At 38.6% G+C, this 19266-nt stretch overlaps 1 protein-coding gene across 1 annotated transcript in view; it reads right to left on the bottom strand.

The window, feature by feature from the left end:
* The window catches only part of LOC143030921 (uncharacterized), a 39959-nt gene extending 29276 nt beyond the window's left edge, over nucleotides 1–10683 (bottom strand). Inside the window, exon 1 of the mRNA XM_076194180.1 lies at nucleotides 10600–10683. The gene's annotated coding sequence lies outside the window, so the exon portion shown is untranslated. The remainder of the gene's footprint in view (nucleotides 1–10599) is intronic.
* Nucleotides 10684–19266: the final 8583 nt, after the last annotated feature.

The following is a 19266-nucleotide window of genomic DNA, read 5'->3' as shown; positions in this document are numbered from 1 at the left end:
GACCCCTACACCTGTTCTTGCTCAACCAACAACGCGCCCATCTCGACAGACGTCAACGCGTGCGCCGACGCCTCCGAGGACTCTAGGTCAAACGTCAAAGCACACCACAGGAAGGCCAGCACCTACGCCCTCTCAGCCGGCACCTGCGGTCCCCAATGAAGCACAGCTCCGCGCCAACTGCTTGTTTTGCAGTGGCCCACATCGGCCGTCACATTGTGCGACGTACCCGGATATCTCCACACGCACCAACCGGCTTCTAGCACTAGGCAAGTGTACCATCTGCTACTCCAACAAGCATCAGACCAACCGTTGTGACTTTCAAGCAGGCTGCTTGAAATGTGGCGCCCGCCATAAGGCACCACTGTGCCCTCAAGCCATCAATATAACTAGCAATGGCATCTTCGCTTCTCCTACGCAGAATCCAGCTCCTTCTCACCTCTGGAACCAGTCTCCGTCAAGCCACGCCCCCACTCCTCCCTACAGCGCGGGCTCATCACAACCCCCTGCTGGTCACCCGCATGCTCCAGGATACCATCCGTATTACCCCCCCCCCTTCTTTCAGTATCTGGGGGCCTACCCCACTCCTCACCAGTCCCCTTATTATCTTCCGTTGCAACCAGCGCCACCTGGCACGAAAGCAATCCAAGATAGCACCTCAACTTCTACACCATCAGCCGCTACCAGCTCCCACAACGACGCCCTCAGTGTCACGCCTAAGGTAACTCACGCCCCTGAATCCACCAATACCCCTTCTTCAATATACATGGCTCCCATCCTTGTAACTCCAATCGTCTTGGAACCCTCTCCAGCACCCACAGAAGCAGTGCTAGAGCACACTCCGACGACCACGGTCCCCCTCACCACGTCGGTCCAAACTTCCTCTGTACCTGATACCACCTTGTCTCGGGGCCCGGAACCAGTACCAATCATCGTTGAGAATACGAAGTTGCCACTGACGCTCCAAGTTCTCAGAGTACATCTACTTCTACTTCATCAACGTCTACCAGCTCTCCTCACGACAGCCCCGGTGTCACGCCCCAAGTAAGCCACGCCCCGGAAGTCACCTGCACCTTCTCTTCATTGCTCCTATCTTACAACCTTCAGCCCAAACTTCCACTGTGCCAGATGACAGTTTGCCTCAAGAACCGGAACCCGTACCCCTCATCATTGAGAATACGCAAGATGCCACTGACGCTCCAAGTTCTCAGAGTACATCTACTTCTACTTCATCATCACCTACCAGCTCTCACCACGGCAGCCCCTGTGTCACGCCCCAAGTAGGCTACGCCCCGGAAGCCACCAGCATCTCCTCTTCAATGTACTCAGCTCCCACCTTACAAAATTCAGCCCAAATTTCCACTGCACCAGATGACACTTTACTACAAGAACCGGAACCAGTACCCCTCATCGTTGAGAATACGCAAGTTGCCACTGACACTCGAAGTTTTCCGAGTACATCTACTTCTACTTCATCAGCGCCTACCAGCTCTCACCACGGCAGCCCCTGTGTCACGCCCCAAGTAGGCCACGCCCCGGAAGCTACCAGCATCTCCTCTTCAATGCACTCGGCTCCCACCTTACAACCTTCAGCCCAAACTTCCACTGCGCCAGATGACACTTTACCACAAGGACCGGAACCAGTAACGATCATCGTTGGGACTACACAAATTGATAATGACGCTCGAGGTCCTCAGATAATACCATTTGATCATGGAACCGCTGTTTCGGTCCCCTCAGAAGACGAGTCACAACCTTCGACAATTCTTGACAATGCAACAAAGAGCGCTGACCCAGCCCTCATGCCTCGAGCAGTACAGAACACTGTCGGTCTGCCTATCTTCACCGGACACCTCACTAAAGACCGCAAGAAATGCATCTCCCAAGTACTCGCTGACTGCGGAGCTCAACGCACATTCGTTCACACCTCCGTTGTAGACCAACTTGACCTCAGGCCAAAAGGAACCGTGCTTTGCCGCCTTGATTCTTTTAACAAGACTGAACTATCTCAGAAGTTCGACATCGTTGAATTCAACTTGCACTTGGGCACTGAGAAACATCTCATCGAAACAGTAGTGCACCCCTCAGTGAGTAAAGACGTCTCTATGCCCGGATACCAACGTACAGTACAGGTCCTCAAATCCCAAGGTATACCTGTCGCCAATGAAGCACCAAGACTTCTCTCCTGTATGAATTGTCACATGGATTTGGAGAGAATAGTTTTCTGAAAAATCTGTATCAATTACCACATTGAAAAGGTTTCTTTCCTGTCTTGATCATCACATGCCTTTTAACATTGCCCCTTTTGTGAAAAAGCTGCACCACAGTTACCACAATGAAAAGGCTTCTCTCCTGAGCGGTTCATCACATGAACTTTAAGATAACAGTTTTGTAGGAAAGCTGCATCACACTGACCACACTTGAAAGGCTTCTCTACTGTGTGGTTCATCATATGAGCTTTAAGATTTCTGTTTTGTTCAAGAGCTGCATTACATAGGCCACACTGGAAAGGCTTCTCTCCTGTGTGGGTCATCACATGGCTTTTGAGAGTAACCTTTCATGAGAGAGCTACATCACATAAGCCACACTGGAAAGGCTTCTCTCCTGTGTGAGTCATCATGTGGATTTTGAGATAATCCTTCTGTGAAAAATCTACATCACATTGACCACAATGGAAAGGCTTCTCTCTTGTGTGGGTCATCACATGGCTTTTGAGAGTATCCTTCTTTATGAGAAAGCTGCATCACATAGGTCACACTGTAAAGGCTTTTCTCCTAAGTGCGTCATCATATGATCTTTAAGATGTCAGTTTCATACAAAAGCTGCATCACATAGGCCAAACTGGAAAGGCTTCTCTCCAGTGTGGGTCATGACTTTTGAGAGCACATTTTTTGTGAGAAAGCTGCATCACATATGCCACATTGAAAAGGCTTCTTCCCAGTGTGAAGCACCATATTTTTTTTCGAGAGTACCATTTTGTGAGAAACCTACATCACACAGGCCACATTAGAAAGTCTTCTATCTTTGTGGGTCATCACATGTCTTTTGAGCTTACTCTTTTGTGAGAAAGCTGCATCACATAGTTCACACTGGAAAGGCTTCTCTCCTGTGTGGGTCATCATATGGCTTTTGAGAGCACTCTTTCGAGAGAAAACTGCATCACATATGCCACACTGGAAAGGCTTCTCTCATGTGGGTCATCACATGGGGTTTTAAAGCACCCTTTTGTGAGAAAGCTGCATCACAGAGGTCACACTGGAAAGGTTTCTGTCCTGTGTGGTTCCTAACATGGTTTTTCAGAGTACCCTTTTGTGAGAAATCTGCATCACATAGGTCACATTGGAAAGGCTATCTCCTGTGTGTGTCATTATGTGGCTTTTGAGAGCACTCTTTTGTATGAAAGCTGCATCACATAGTTCACACTGGAAAGGCTTCTCTCCTGTGTGGGTCATCACATGGCTTTTGAGAACACCTTTTTGTGTGAAAGCTGCATCACATAGGTCACAATGGAAAGTCTTCTCTCCTGTGTGGGTCATCACATGTCTTTTGAGATCTCTCTTATCTCTGAAAGCTGCATCACACAGGTCACACTGGAGAGGCTTCTCTCCTGTGTGGGTCATCACATGTCTTTTGAGATCTCTCTTATCTCTGAAAGCTGCATCACACAGGTCACACTGGAAAGGCTTCTCTCCTGTGTGGGTCATCGCATGGCTTTTGAGATATCTCTTATCTCTGAAAGCTGCATCACACAGGTCACACTGGAAAGGCTTCTCTCCTGTGTGGGTCATCACATGTTTTTTGAGAGTACCCTTTTGTACGAAAGCTGCATCACATAGTTCACACTGGAAAGGCTTCTCTCCTGTGTGGGTCATCACATGTTTTGTCAGAGTACCCTTTTGTACGAAAGCTGCATCACATAGTTCACATTGGAAAGGCTTCTCTCCTGTGTGGGTCATTATATGGCTTTTGAGAGATCTCTTATCTCTGAAAGCTGCATCACACAGGTCACAATGTATAGGCTTCTCTTCTGTGTGGATCATCATATGCCTCTTGAGATTACACTTACTTGTGAAAACTGTATCACATAGTTCACACTGGAAAGGCTTCTCTCCTGTGTGGGTCATCTCATATATTTTGAGTTTTCCCTTTTGTGAGAAAGCTGCATCACATGGGTCACACTGGAAAGGATTCTCTGTTGTATCAGTCATCACGTGCACTTAGAACCTGCTCTTTTGAGAGAAACCTGCAATACAAAAATCACACTGTAAAACCTTTTTCCTGGATTGGTTCTTCAAGTGTACTTGAGATTACACTTTGGTGAGAAACTTGCATCACAAATATCATGCTGAAAAGGTTTTCCATCTGTCTTGGACATCAATTCACCAAAAACAATTCACCAGCAGCAATTCATCGACAAGAATTCATCGACATGCTCAATTCATTGATACACACAATTCATTGAAAAATAAAAATGAAAATATTCTAATTTGAAATAAATAACAAAGTAATATTTTCATTCTTAATTTAGCATATTTTTATCTTTAATAATGAAACAATTACTTTCATAGCCTTAATTTATGATACAGTATTACAAAAACAAGGTAGAATTTCTTTTCGTAGTATTTATCGAGAAGAGTTAAAATTCTTTAATGACAGAATGATTGAAAATGACAAATTAGTATAAACTAAATTTAACTCAGTCCCGGATAACCTGACAATATATCGACCCTAAATCAGTGGTTCTCATTACCTATATTTTCATTATAATTGGTGATATTATCATTGTTGATATTTATTTATATTTTCATTTATTCAGTTGTTTTTATTTACTATGTCATCATTATTTCTATCCAAATTCCATTTATACTACATTTCTTAATGTTGAAGTTCACTTCACTCTTCTGACTCCACATCCAGACTTTGTCCAGGTCTTCCTCTGTACTTACTCTCTTTACTGGTTTTGCATCATCTGCAAAGAAGTGTGTATTTACCTAGTTGTATTTTACGGGAAGGGGAGCTATGCTCGTGGTGTCCCGTCTTCATATTTCATTTTATCTAAACTATTTTTAAATTCGTGTATTGTTTTTGCACACACCACTTTCTCATCTAACTTGTTCCAACTGTCTATTACTCTGTGAGGAAAGCTGTTCTTTTTCAGATCCCTTCTATAGCTGTCTTTCTTGATTTTCTTTAAGTGCCCTCTTGTATTTCTATCATCCCATTTTATCAGATTCTCTCTATCAATAATTTCTATGCCTTTCATGATTCTGTAAATAGCTATCAAATCCCCTCTCTCTCTTCTTTGCTCTAGTGTCTGTAGTTCAAGTTGTGCTAGTCTCTCTTCATATGATAGTTTTGAGAGTGTTGGTGCCAATTTTGTAATTGCTCTTTGTATTCTTTCAAGTTTTATTTTATACATTTTTTTGAACTTGGTGACCATATCGTTGCTGCATATTCCAATCTTGGTCTTATTAGAGTGATTAGAATTTTCTTCACCATTTCTTCATCCAGGTATGTAAATGCAACTTTGATTGTTCATATTAAATTATAAGTTTCTCCAAAAATCTTATTTATATGTTTCTCAGGTGACATATTATTCATAACAATGACTCCCAGGTCCTTCTCATTTTCTACTTTTTTATTCCTTCTCCCAATTTATATGATCCTGTTATTCTGTTTTTGCTTTTTCCAAATTCCATTTTACTACATTTTTTAGTGTTGAACTCCATCTCCCACTTCCTACTCCATTTCCAGACTTTATTTAGATCACTCTGTAGTGACTCACAATCTTCTTCCGTGTTCACTTTTTTTTTTTAATAGTTTTGCATCATCTGCAAAGAATCTCGTATAACTTTCAATTTCTTCATCCATATCATTAATATATATAGCAAACATTATTGGGGCCAGAACTGTTCCTTGTGGAACACTGCTTATTACTTCATCCCAATTTGATTGTTTGTCTCTTATCACTACTCTCATTTTTCTTTCTTGCAAAAAGTCTTCCATCCATTTAAGCAGTTTGTCCTGTATTCCTCCTTCGGTTTCTAATTTCTTAAGCAACTTCTTGTGTGGTACTTTGTCAAAAGCTTTTTTTAGGTCTAAAAATGTACAATCAGCCCATCCATCTCTTTCTTGTAGTATATCTATTAGCCTTGAATAGAAACATATTAAATTGGTGACGCATCCGACCTAGATATGGATCAAAAGGTCTCCTGTCGGTATGCTCCGCCTTTGTAATCCTTTGCATGATCGTCCTTGTCTGAATCCAAATTGCCTTGGATTTAGCACGTTGTTTTTTTTCTAAATATTTTACCAATCTTCTTTTGACAATTCTTTCACAAATTTTTGCTATTGTACTTGTTAGAGAGACTGGTCTATAGTTGGTAGGGTCTTCTTTATTTCCCCTTTTATATATAGGTACATTTGCTTTTTTCCAATCTTCTGGAACTTTTCCTTTCACGCTTCTCGCCATCGTAAATATATGAGAAATTTGCTAGTAAACAGCGACATCAATCTGACAATCTCCATGACCGTCGCGGAGAGGATTCGAACCACTGCTTCTGGACCCAAGAGAGGCTCCATAACTACCGCCTTAGACCACTCGAATTTCTCATGTAATTACGATGGCGAGAAGCGTGAAAGGGATTCGTTCCAGTCCTTACCACTCCCACGAGTGTGATTGGCCGTATGGCAAAACGGGGGTTCTATGGGGGAGCAGTTAGCGCCCTCCCCAATCTCGGTAATCAGATAGATCATGAGTTCATACGGTTTTATATCGTCGGTGGTCGAGTGGTCTAAGGCGGATGTTATGAAGCCTCTCTTGGGTCCAGAAGCAGTGGTTCGAATCCTCTGCGCGACGGTCATGGAGATTGTCATATATGTATATATATATATATATATATATATATATATATATATACAGTATGTGTATATATATATATATATATATATATATACATATATATATACATATATATACATATAGATATCTATATATATACATCTATATACATATATATATATATACATATATATATACATATATATATGTATATATATAGACATATGCAGAGTCCACTAGGAAAAGGAAAAACACACGGAGTCCGAGCGCTTTCGTGATATATTCACATTATCAAGGAGTATCTGTCTTCCGTCCTCTCCCTTCCTTCCTCAAGGAGTACAGAAAAATTTTCTGTACTCCTTGATACTGTGAATATATCACGAAAGCGCTTGGACTCCGTGTGTTTTTCCTTTTCCTAGTGGACTCTGCATATTTGTGGTTGACGTGTGACTTGTGAAATTTGTGCATATATATATATATATATATATATATATATATATATATATATATATATATATATATGTATGTATGTATGTATATGTATATATATATATATATATATATTGGAGTAACGCGGCAAAATATTTTCTTTAAGGCATATTGAATTGTATGCAACAGCAAATTGAGCTCTGATGAGTTTCCGATGAAGAGTTTCAAGTCTTCTAAAGATCTCTCTAGCATGGAGAGGTAAAGAAAAAACCAAGTTGCCGATAGAAGCCATCTAATGGGTAGAACAGGATACAAGACGTTTCGCTAATCACAGTTAGCATTTTCAATTGTGACAATAGCAAAGAAATGGATGATTATAAATACAGAAAGTAAACACTAGGAAAGATTACAAAGATTTGACCGTCAAATCTTTGTAATCTTTCCTAGTGTTTACTTTCTGTATTTATAATCATCCATTTCTTTGCTATTGTCACAATTGAAAATGCTAACTGTGATTAGCGAAACGTCTTGTATCCTGTTCTACCCATTAGATGGCTTCTATCGGCAACTTGGTTTTTTCTTTACCTCTCCATGCTAGAGAGATCTTTAGAAGACTTGAAACTCTTCATCGGAAACTCATCAGAGCTCAATTTGCTGTTGCATACAATTCAATATGCCTTAAAGAAAATATATATATATATATATATATGTATATATATATGTATATATATACATATATATATATATATATATATATATATCACATTAAAACCACTGTTTGAGTAGAAAAGACTGGAGACGGGGAATCTATATATTTCGATTGCAAACTGCAATCCTCTTCAGTATCTACTGAAGAGGATTGCAGTTTGGAATCGAAATATATAGATTCCCTGTCTCCGGTCTTTTCTACTCCAACAGTGGTTTTAACATGATTGACAAATGTGTGATTTAATTTTTCACCTGTAATATATTATATATATATATATATATATATATATATTATATATATATATACATATATATAAATATTTATTATAAATATATATATTATATATATATACATACATAATGTATATATATATATATATATATATATGTATACACACAGAAAAATATACAAATACGAAAGCGCTCTGCTTCGTTAGTTTCTTTTTCCAAGCGGTCTACTTTGCATAAGTGAACACACGTACCCGTGTTCTTATTAGCATATATATATACATATATATGTATATATATATACATATCTATATCTATATCTATATATACATACATATATATGTATATATATATATATATAAATATATATATATACATATATATATATCTATATATATATATATAATATATACATATAACTTATATATAAGTATATATATATATATATATATATATATATATGTACATATATATATACATATATATATATATATATATATATGTATATATATATATATGTATGTATGTGTACATATATATTTGTATGTTTTGATTTTTCCCAGGCCAACATTAAGTGAGAAAGTGTCTGACAACCTTAAAAGAATAACATTTTCTATTAGCCTGTAGCATAAGGGTAAATAAACATTTTTGAACTTTTTTTCTACACACCCATTTGAACACCTGATATGTCAGTTATTTTGCTTCAGAATATATCATAAGATAATCTTTTTTATTATTAACCAAGATAACACAGAAAATTACTTTAACATAACAAAGTATACTCCATTCTTGAGTACTTTGATACATGTTGTGTTAATCAATTGAGGATTCAAAGTATGAGCAGTTCATATGATATCGAGGGAGGTACTTTGACCAGTTCTTACCAGTGAATGAGAAATAGAAATAATTTTCTAACACATATGACTTGTATGCAAACTAACTTGCATTAAATAAATAAAAATTTGCTAATGAACCTAAAATTCTTTGTCTATATCAAGACTATGAATCAAGTAAATATGAACTTATAATGAATTAATGAAATACAAATAAATCTAACATTAGGTCAATTTTTAGAACTGCACATGTATGTGATATAGCAATAGATAATTAAGTACTTTGTCAATTATAATACATCAAAGTAATATGTGATTTTCTTGGCAGAAATCAACAACAAAAAAGTTGCTTAAACAGATTTACTAATGAAGTCACGGTGGTTGAAAGATATGCCATGTTTGTTCTGATAAATGGCGGGGTCGAAGTAATAAAAGGATGAAAAATTAGTCTATTCTAACCTAACCTAATCTAACCTGCATAGCCTAACCTATATTTAGTAATTCAATACCTCAAATTCTAAAGATCATCTGGGTCATTGTCCTCGTCATGGATGCTGACACCCTGATTATTATTGTACCTTGGGCGATTAACAGACAATGGCAGAACCCCATTTTCTTTCATAATGTCTGAGGAAGCCCTATTGTCTATGAAACAGTGCTTATTAAAATTAATGTCAACCGAAGTTGGACAACACCTGGTCCATGATGTGAAAGCCATCATCTAACTGACAGTAACTGGACATGACATCATGGCATCATGACATGACATCATGGCATCTCGACTGTATCCTAGTGGCTTCATTCTTTAGTAGATTTGCTTGTAGCAAGGTATTTTATTTGTTACCGCCAAGGAAATCACATATTACGTTCATATATCATAATCTATATAACCAATATTCAATTTTCTAATGCTAAATCATGTATATGTGCCGAATTAAAAAAAAATCCTAAAATTTCATATTTGACTCATGGCTATCGCTCGCATTAGGCGGGACTCCGACCCTAAAATGTGATTTTTTTTTTTTAAGTGTTTTTGTTCATTTTATACCTGTTTTACAATGCGCATTACTCCATTTATTAGTGTTCCCCACCCAAAAACCCCGATTTCCCACACGTACCCCCAGATTGTTCAGGAGATGTAGGCATAAGTGCATAACTTCAATAATTAATTACTCAAAAAGTACGCATTTACGACGGAAATGATCTACACCATCGTTCATATCACAACATTTCTCACCAGAAACACATAAGCCACATATCAAATTTTATGGTTGAGTGAAACTATAAATTGACCTCAAAATCGTTGGTTGGGTGAAACTACAAATTGTCCATGTCGATGCATATTTATCAGTCAAAAACAAAAATATTCAAGGTATGTAGCAGCCATAGCCGATAATTTTTTTTTTTTTCTGAAGAATAGTTCCACAAGAATTTTCCCACATTAAACATAAAATTCAACCAAGATATGACAAGCATTGTATTCGTAACATGCTTTGGCCCAGTCAAGATGATTTATTGCATAACATGCATTACGCTCATGATAAAATCAGTGTCAATACAAACCTGTTACTGATACTGTAAATCAAGTTCAGCTTGGTTATTACTACAATTTGAACTTGTTTACCAATACAGTGTAACTCAGAGTTCATCATAGAAGATGTATTTTTTAAGGGGTAACCTAATCAAATAATATAAACTTACACTAGCCTTTGGGGGTCTTAAAAATCTGTCAATTAAGCATAATTATTTAGTAAAATCTGACAACCTGAAATGAACCACAAAATATGTAGATCTTTTGCTTAATCTATATAGGTGGCATCACTGGACAATGACGACAGTAGCTGACTCATCAGTTGCCAGTTCGAGATTTTTTTGCGGACAGTTCGAGATTTTTTTTAGACATTAGGAAACAAAACCTGTTTTACCTCCATTTACTCTTAGAGTCTTAGGTATATTATTCCATATGTATATTTAGTGTATGTCTGTTTTGAAGCTATCCTCATAGGATAACGTCTCCGTTTAAACTTTACCAATGCATTTCCTGCATGTTGTTGGCCTAGATTAATTATTTCTTATTTTTTATTCCACCCGTTGACGAACAGTTTTTATATTGATTTATTTTATATTTTTTACCGTTGCAGTATAAGTTGAATTTATCTGAGGTAGACGATGTAGATATAGGTATGGAGTTGTAGTCTCTCTTATTTTATATCGACAGCTCCTCGAGGAGTCTTTTTGTTTTTCTATATATCTTACTATAGATTAGTTTTCTTGTGTTTTCTCTTTCTATCCACGTTTTATATAGTGTTTCTTTATCTTCTATAATTTGTTTTTCTTGGTTTGTGATTCCAGGTGCCAATGATCTGTCAGAAACACTTCATAAAGGCCAAGTGTAGCTGGCTGCGTCTTGCGATTATTTCTAATTTAGTGGCCGTCGACAAGACAGTTAAGGGGGGGGGGGCACCCACGAAAACTCCTTGGGTCATATCTCTCTTCTGGTTTATTCAATTGTTTAAAAAAAATAATATGTTGTTTGTTGGAGTAAAGGGATGATATTCTGAAAATTTAATCAAATTTGGGTGAATGGTAGCGGCTACAATGTATATGTATATATATATATAATATATATATATATATATATATATATATATATATGTGTGTGTGTGTGTGTGTGTGTGTATATATATATGTATATATATATATATATATATATATATATACTATATATTACCTCACAAAAGTAATTTTTCACTAAATTGCTTTGAAAATTTTATCATAGAACCTTTGTTCATATATCTACATTTTGTAGGATTTTTTTTTTTTTTCCTAAAAATCGAATTTGCTAGGGCTCCTGAATCCTTTTCTTAACATACTAAAAATCTAATTCCTACAAATATATATATATATATATATATATATATATATATATATATATATATATATATATGTTAATCTTCTTACTGAGATTTTCAATTTTCCTCACAGTAGGTCTCATTTCAGGAGGGTGGGCAAATACAAGCCTTCCATATTTAATTTACGTTTCGACTTCAGGGAGTCATCTTCAGAATAGTTACAAGAGAAAAGTCACAATTTTCAAAGCTACATGATTCACAATTGACAATGGTGTACAGACAACATAGGTTTAAATATGGGCCGCATATGTTGCACCGTTCCCAAGCGGCCCATATTTAAACCCATGTTGTTTGTACACCATTGTCAGTTGTGAATCATGTAACTTTGAAAATTGTGACTTTTCTCTTGTAACTATTCTGAAGATGACTCCCTGAAGTCGAAACGTAAATTAAATATGGAAGGCTTGTATTTGCCCACCCTCCTGAAATGAGACCTACTGTGAGGAAAATTGAAAATCTCAGTAAGAAGATTAAGCAGTGCCAAAATGCTGTCGTGTTTAACTCAGTGTGTATTAGTGAGAATCTGCGCCCTAAATATACAATATATATATGTGCATATATATATGTACATACATACATACATACATACATATATATATATATATATATATATATACATATATATTTATATCATATATATATATTTATATATATATATATATATACATATATATTTATATATATATATATATATATATATATATCAAGGACTACTATTACACAGGACGTGCGCACCCAGATCCCTGGGTCCGCTAGCGGAGGCCATTGATCTATTTGTAACTTAACATTTTATATTGGACAAATATATCAAAACTAGAAACCTAACATTGTATATAGGACAAATATATCAACTATTGATTTATCCAATGCAGTATAAGTTAATATAAACTTTTATAGTGAAATAAGAAACTATTTTTAAGGCACTGTTATGCTTTGAAATGCCAATTTTAGCCGGACTTAACAGATATTATTGTACGAGGTTAGTGGACACCAGGGTTGGCTATATATATATATATATATATACACAGTATATATATGTATATACTCTCATAGTTACAATGGCGATAAGCGTGAAAGGGATTCGACCCGGCCCTTACCCCATACCACTGGTGGGCTGGTCCTTGAGTAAAACAGGAATTTCGGATCACCGTAATAAGTGATCTTCCTTCCCTCGGGAATCAGTTCGATTCCAGGTTTCAAGGATTTTATAGTCTCTGTGGTCTAGTGGTTAGGGCACTGGGAAGGTAATTTACGGATGGCCGAGTACAGCGGGTTCGAATCCTGCATGCAACTGTCACAAAAAAATTATCGGTTTGATGTCGCTGCTATTAGCGAATTACTCTCATAGTTACAATGGCGATAAGCGTGAAAGGGATTCGACCCGGCCCTTACCCCATACCACTGGTGGGCTGGTCCTTGAGTAAAACAGGAATTTCGGATCACCGTAATAAGTGATCTTCCTTCCCTCGGGAATCAGTTCGATTCCAGGTTTCAAGGATTTTATAGTCTCTGTGGTCTAGTGGTTAGGGCACTGGGAAGGTAATTTACGGATGGCCGAGTACAGCGGGTTCGAATCCTGCATGCAACTGTCACAAAAAAAAAATTATCGGTTTGATGTCGCTGCTATTAGCGAATTACTCTCATATATATATATATATATATATATATATATATATATATATATATATATATATAATTTGTTAAAGTATAAAATGTTACCTAACATAAGTTGATCAGCGTTTTTGCATATTTTGTGAGAGTAATTGAAGTAAAAAAAAAAAAAAGGCAAGATATCGGTTTCTATTTTTTCCTTGTCCTGCCATGTGTATTCATTTCATTGGCATGAGATTTTCACATATGATTGTGTATACATTGTTGACTTAGTGGAGAATGATGAGGCATTACCCCTTTCTCAAGAAAGTATTAATCACTCATAGTTGATCAGCTGGGCAGCGATAACACACTCTCCCCTTCATCTCTGCTAGTTTCTCCTTGGTTTGAAGAGTCTTGATGCCTTTTCTTCTTTCTCCCTTTACCCTTCTTGAGGTTGGATATCTTCACTATTGCAAGCTTACGTTTACAGATCATCTTGCAAGATGAATATAAGAGAAATATTGCAGGAACGCTCTGCGTAACAACCTCTCTGATGTCTACGTAGGTACTGAAGAGGCCTAGCTAGGAATAAGATCTATATACACCAGTTCTAACCGTTTGAGCCGTTCTGCGCAGCTTCTGACGTCGTCTGAATGGTCCGTTTTCTCTTTGTGAAACACTGAAGAAAACTGTGAAACGCCAAGGAAGACTGGAACTATTATATTTTCCTCCCGTTATCTCTCTTTCTCTCTAGCTCATTGCTATTATCAGTGTGTGTGTGTGTGTGTGTGTGTGTGTGTGTGTGTGTGTGTGTGTGTGTGTGTGTGTGTGTGTGTGTGTGTGTGTGTGTGTGTATTCACCTCGGATCTGCTGCAGCCTCTTTTCGAGACAGCCAGACACCACCCTACGGCAGTGAACTCAGAGCTCATTATTAGCAGATCTCTGGGTAGGTCTGAGACCACTCACACTCCACACACCGGGAATGCAAGGTCACAACTCCTTGACTAACGTCCCGTACCTACTCGCTGCTAGGTGAACAGGGGCTACACGTGAAAGGAGACAAACCCAACTTGTATCCGCCCGGCCGGGGAATCGAACCCCGGTTCTCCGGCTTGTGAGGCCAGTGCCTTACCAATCCGCCACCGGGCGTGTGTGTGTCTGTGTGTGTGTGTGTGTCTGTCTGTGTGTGTGTGTGTGTGTGTGTGTGTGTGTGTGTGTGTGTGTGTGTGTGTGTGTGTGTGTGTGTGTGTGTGTGTGTGTTTATATACTTGTATTTTACAGGAAGGGGAGATATCGTCGTGTGTGCTTATATGTGTACACGTTCACATGTGTGTGTGTGTGCGTATGTATGTGTGTGTGTATTTATATACTTGTATTTTACGGGAAGGGGAGATATCGTCGTGTGTACTTATATGTGTACACGTTCACATGTGTGTGTATGTGTGTGCGTGTGTGTGCGTGTGTGTGTATTCATATACTTGTATTTTACGGGAAGGGGAGATATCGTCGTGTGTGCTTATATGTGTATACGTTCACATATGTGTGTGTATGTGTGCGTGCGTGTGTGTGTGTGTGTGTGTGTGTGTGTGTGTGTGTGTGTGTGTGTGTGTGTGTGTGTGTGTGTGTGTGTGTGTGTGTGTGTGTTTATATACTTGTATTTTACGGGAAGGGGAGATATCGTCGTGTGTGCTTATATGTGTACACGTTCACATGTGTGTGTGTGTGATTCACCTTGGTCTTTTGGATCACGTGTTGGACTCGTGATCGACAGCTATCTTACACGCACACACATCCGAAACTCCCCGCCCACGAGAGTTGGAGTAACGATTCGAAGCTCAGCACTACTGGAAAAAAAATCAAGCTTAAGCAGGATTCGAACCAGGTATCACCGATAATTACGTCTTCGCCATCTGAGTCTCTCCAACAGCTCCACCGAGTCTCTTACTCAATTGAACGTGTGTGTGTATTTATATACTTGTATTTTACGGGAAGGGGAGATATCGTCGTGTGTGCTTATACAGTATGTGTACACGTGTGTGTGTGTGTGCTTATACAGTATGTGTACACTTGTGTGTGTGTGTGTGTGTTTATTTGCAGGGAAACGATGAAAATTTTCATATTTGGGCGGGATACGAACTAGGTAATGCTGTTATTGTTGTCCCAGAAATCTGAGTCCCTACCAACCGTACCACCGAGTCACTTATACTGTATATATGTGCGTGTGTGTGTATTTATATACTTGTATTTTACGGGAAGGGGAGATATTGTCGTGTGTGCTTATACAGTATGTGTACACGTTCACGCGTGTGTGTGTGTATTCACTTGGTCTTTGTATTCACTTGGTCTTTGGATCACGTGTTGGACTCGTGATCGACAGCTATTTCCCTCCTGGAAGAGAGCTCAGAGCTCGTAGGTCCGATCTATGGGTAATGCTATGACCTTGCACACACACACACCCCCAACTCCCCGCCCACGAGAGTTGGAGTAACACCCCTCAGCGCTGCGATACTGATATTATTTCAGCCCCGGGCGAGAGTCGAACCCGGACCTCCGTAGTGGCAGGCCAGAGCTCTAACCACAGCGCCATGAGAGGTGTGTGTGTGTGTGTGTGTGTGTGTGTGTGTGTGTGTGTGTGTGTGTGTGTGTGTGTGTGTGTGTGTGTGTGTGTGTGTGTGTGTGTGTGTGCGTTTATATACTTGTATTTTACGGGAAGGGTATATATCGTCGTGTGTGCTTATATGTGTACACGTTCACATTTGTGTGTGTGTGTGTTTGCAGGGAAACGATGAAAATTAACATTTGGCTTACTTCCTCTTTGGTTTGAGCCACAATCCTTAATGTCACAATAAGCCATATTGTCAAGATCTATATATACCGGTATATACATATCTTCATTGTCAGAATGTAATTAATTGCGTGGAGTGGTGCGAGCGGAGGCAACAACATACCCAACCGACGCGCCAGCTACAACTGAGAGCGATTGGACGCGCGAACCCCACTTTGAACAGCCAGGTGACGTTCACGGGCCCGCTGCGCCAACACCCTCGAAATTCGGTCGGAAGTGGTTAGACCTGGTATATATAGATCTTGGCTAGGAAGACCACACTCTGCGGGGAAGGGATGCCGTTTGTCGAAATTTATATAAAGATTTTTTTTTTTAAATGATAGTTCTACGTAGTTAAAAACATTGAATGATACCTGATTTTATAGCTCACTCGTCACGCTATGACGCCCAGGTCATTTAAAAACGGCGTCTGGGAGGGGGGGAAAGAATTTAATCTTTAGAAAAAAATTATTCTCCAAGTGGTAGTTTCGGGTATCAATGACAGGGTGAGTGAATAAAACTGAAAAATGAAATTTCAAAATTTTCGTGAAAAATTCACCGGGGTGCCCCCCTTAAAGGCTCCGTCACACGTCATATCGTGGGGAACTGACCCTGGCCGTCCCCGCAACACACTCAAATTGAGGCACGCAGGCCGCTAGACTCGCGTCACTGGCCTCCCAGCAGTGATAGATTTTTGGCGCGCGATTGAAGACCCACAAAACCGCCTGTCGCTGAAGTCAAAACTTTACTGGCGTCGTGAGGGCGTGATTGAAGGAATAGAAAAGTATAAGGAAAGCGTGTGTCTGTGACAAGGGAGGTATTACTCGTATAAAGACAGAAATGCGAGAGATGCTGCACTTGATAGAATATTTGACTGCTTGAAAAAGCAAATGCCGGGGGTGACGAGCTTCGACATAAAACACAAGCTGCATACACTTGGATCTCAATATCGATACGAGTTGAGACTGACGGAGTCAAAAAATCTGGTGTTGGAGCTGAAAAAAGTATAGAAGCCTAAGCTCTGGTGCTTCGACGCATTTAGCTTTAGACATGAAGGCTAAGAAACTCGGGACTCCATCTTTGAATTTTGAAGCAGATGAGGTAAGAAAACATATCAATGTATCAAAAATTTATTCATCACAATCTTTTTGGTTTTGACAAATTCAATGTTGGCTTTTATTCACTGTGATCCATAACTGGACTAGCTATTGATAAGCACCACCCTTTTGTGTTTGTCGTACCTTCATTCACCTCACTTCACTTTGCGTCATAGAATTCTAACTATACTCGGTGCATCGAAAACTGGCTGTTAGGGCGGAGCACGGGGATTCCCCCTGTGTTGCCACATATAATTATTTTATCATTTTATTTTATTTTGAATTTTGTTTTATAATTCTATAATGTTGCCACATATAATTATATCATAATTTTTTGTCACACACCACCACTGAGGTAGAAATCAAAGCAATGTTTTCTATACAAAGGTTTCGTTTCTTCGTGTCGTGGACATGGCATATGAGCAGGAGAGAGCGACGTTGCCACTCCATCCGTTCTCTGGCCACGCCCCCACACTGCATTCAGAAAGCATTGCATCCGCACGCACGTTCTCGCCATGGATGAATGCATTATATATATATATATATATATATATATATATAGAGAGAGAGAGAGAGAGAGAGAGAGAGAGAGAGAGAGAGAGAGAGAGAGAGAGAGAGAGAGAGAGAGAGAGAGAGAGAGAGAGAGAGGGAGAGATAGAGAAAGAGAGAGAGAGAGAGAGAGAGAGAGAGAGAGAGAGGGATAGAGAGAGAGAGAGAGAGAGAGAGAGAGAGAGAGAGAGAGAGAGAGAGAGAGAGCGGGCGGGCGGGTGGGCGAGCCGTGCGGGCCGTGTTATCTGTGGAAATGTGGCACCACCGGGAAATTCCCTAACCCCGCCTTAGCGGCCACTTCTCGTTACGTTTACTATAGTAGCATAACTGCGGAATGACAACGAGACGTATGTGTTGCATGGATGCTCACTACACCTACATGCCAAATAAGTAGAATTAATATATGAAGATAGATAAATACTGTAATAGTAGGACAAGCTATACGGCAATTTTTATTCCAGGTTTTATTTCAGTCCATTTTCACTACACCGTAAACAAGATCGAGGAAAAGAAATGGAATAGGTTACAAGTTATATATACAGCAATCAGAGTTAGGAGAAAAATTTCAATACGGATATTGGTACATCTCACCAAAACAACTAAAGTAAAAAATAAAGGACGACTACTTCTGCATCAGGAACTGTTAAAAATCACACAAACCATTCAAAGGATTTACAAAGGCGGAGCATGCCGACAGGAGACCTTTTGGTCCATATCTAGGTCGGATGTGAAAAAAAGTCATAATAATAATAAAATAATAATAATAAAAAACTATAATAATGTATGCAACAAACAAAATACATAAATAAATGCATTGGTATAGTTGAATAACAAACAAACAGGTAAACAGTAAATAATAATAAATTGACACATAACTAATAATAAATGAAAATCAAACGAGATATGATAACAAAGCAAAAACAAATAATATAGAATATATTATAATCATTACAGCATCTTGCTTAGGTGTTTATCCAAATGGATCTTAAAGCTTCGAACTGAACTACATTGCACTACCTGTGCAGGAAGTTTATTCCATTCATTAACTACACGGTTGGCAAAGTTGTTTCTACCTACTTCCAAATTTAATCTATTTCCGGATAGTTTGAGACCATTGTTTCTTGTCTGATTCTCATTCAATGTGAAAATTTTGTCACTTTTGATGTTGTCAATTCTCTTTAGAATCTTAAAGACCTGTATCAAGTCACCTCTGAGTCTACGCTTTTTTAGGGAAAACAGATTCATATGTTTTAGT

The sequence above is a fragment of the Oratosquilla oratoria genome, chromosome 12 (genome assembly GCF_046742065.1).
Source record: "Oratosquilla oratoria isolate Oo_2021 chromosome 12, ASM4674206v1, whole genome shotgun sequence".
Lineage (NCBI taxonomy): Eukaryota > Metazoa > Arthropoda > Malacostraca > Stomatopoda > Squillidae > Oratosquilla > Oratosquilla oratoria.
Note: the sequence above shows the minus strand (reverse complement) of the source record. Positions and strands in the feature narration are given on the sequence as shown.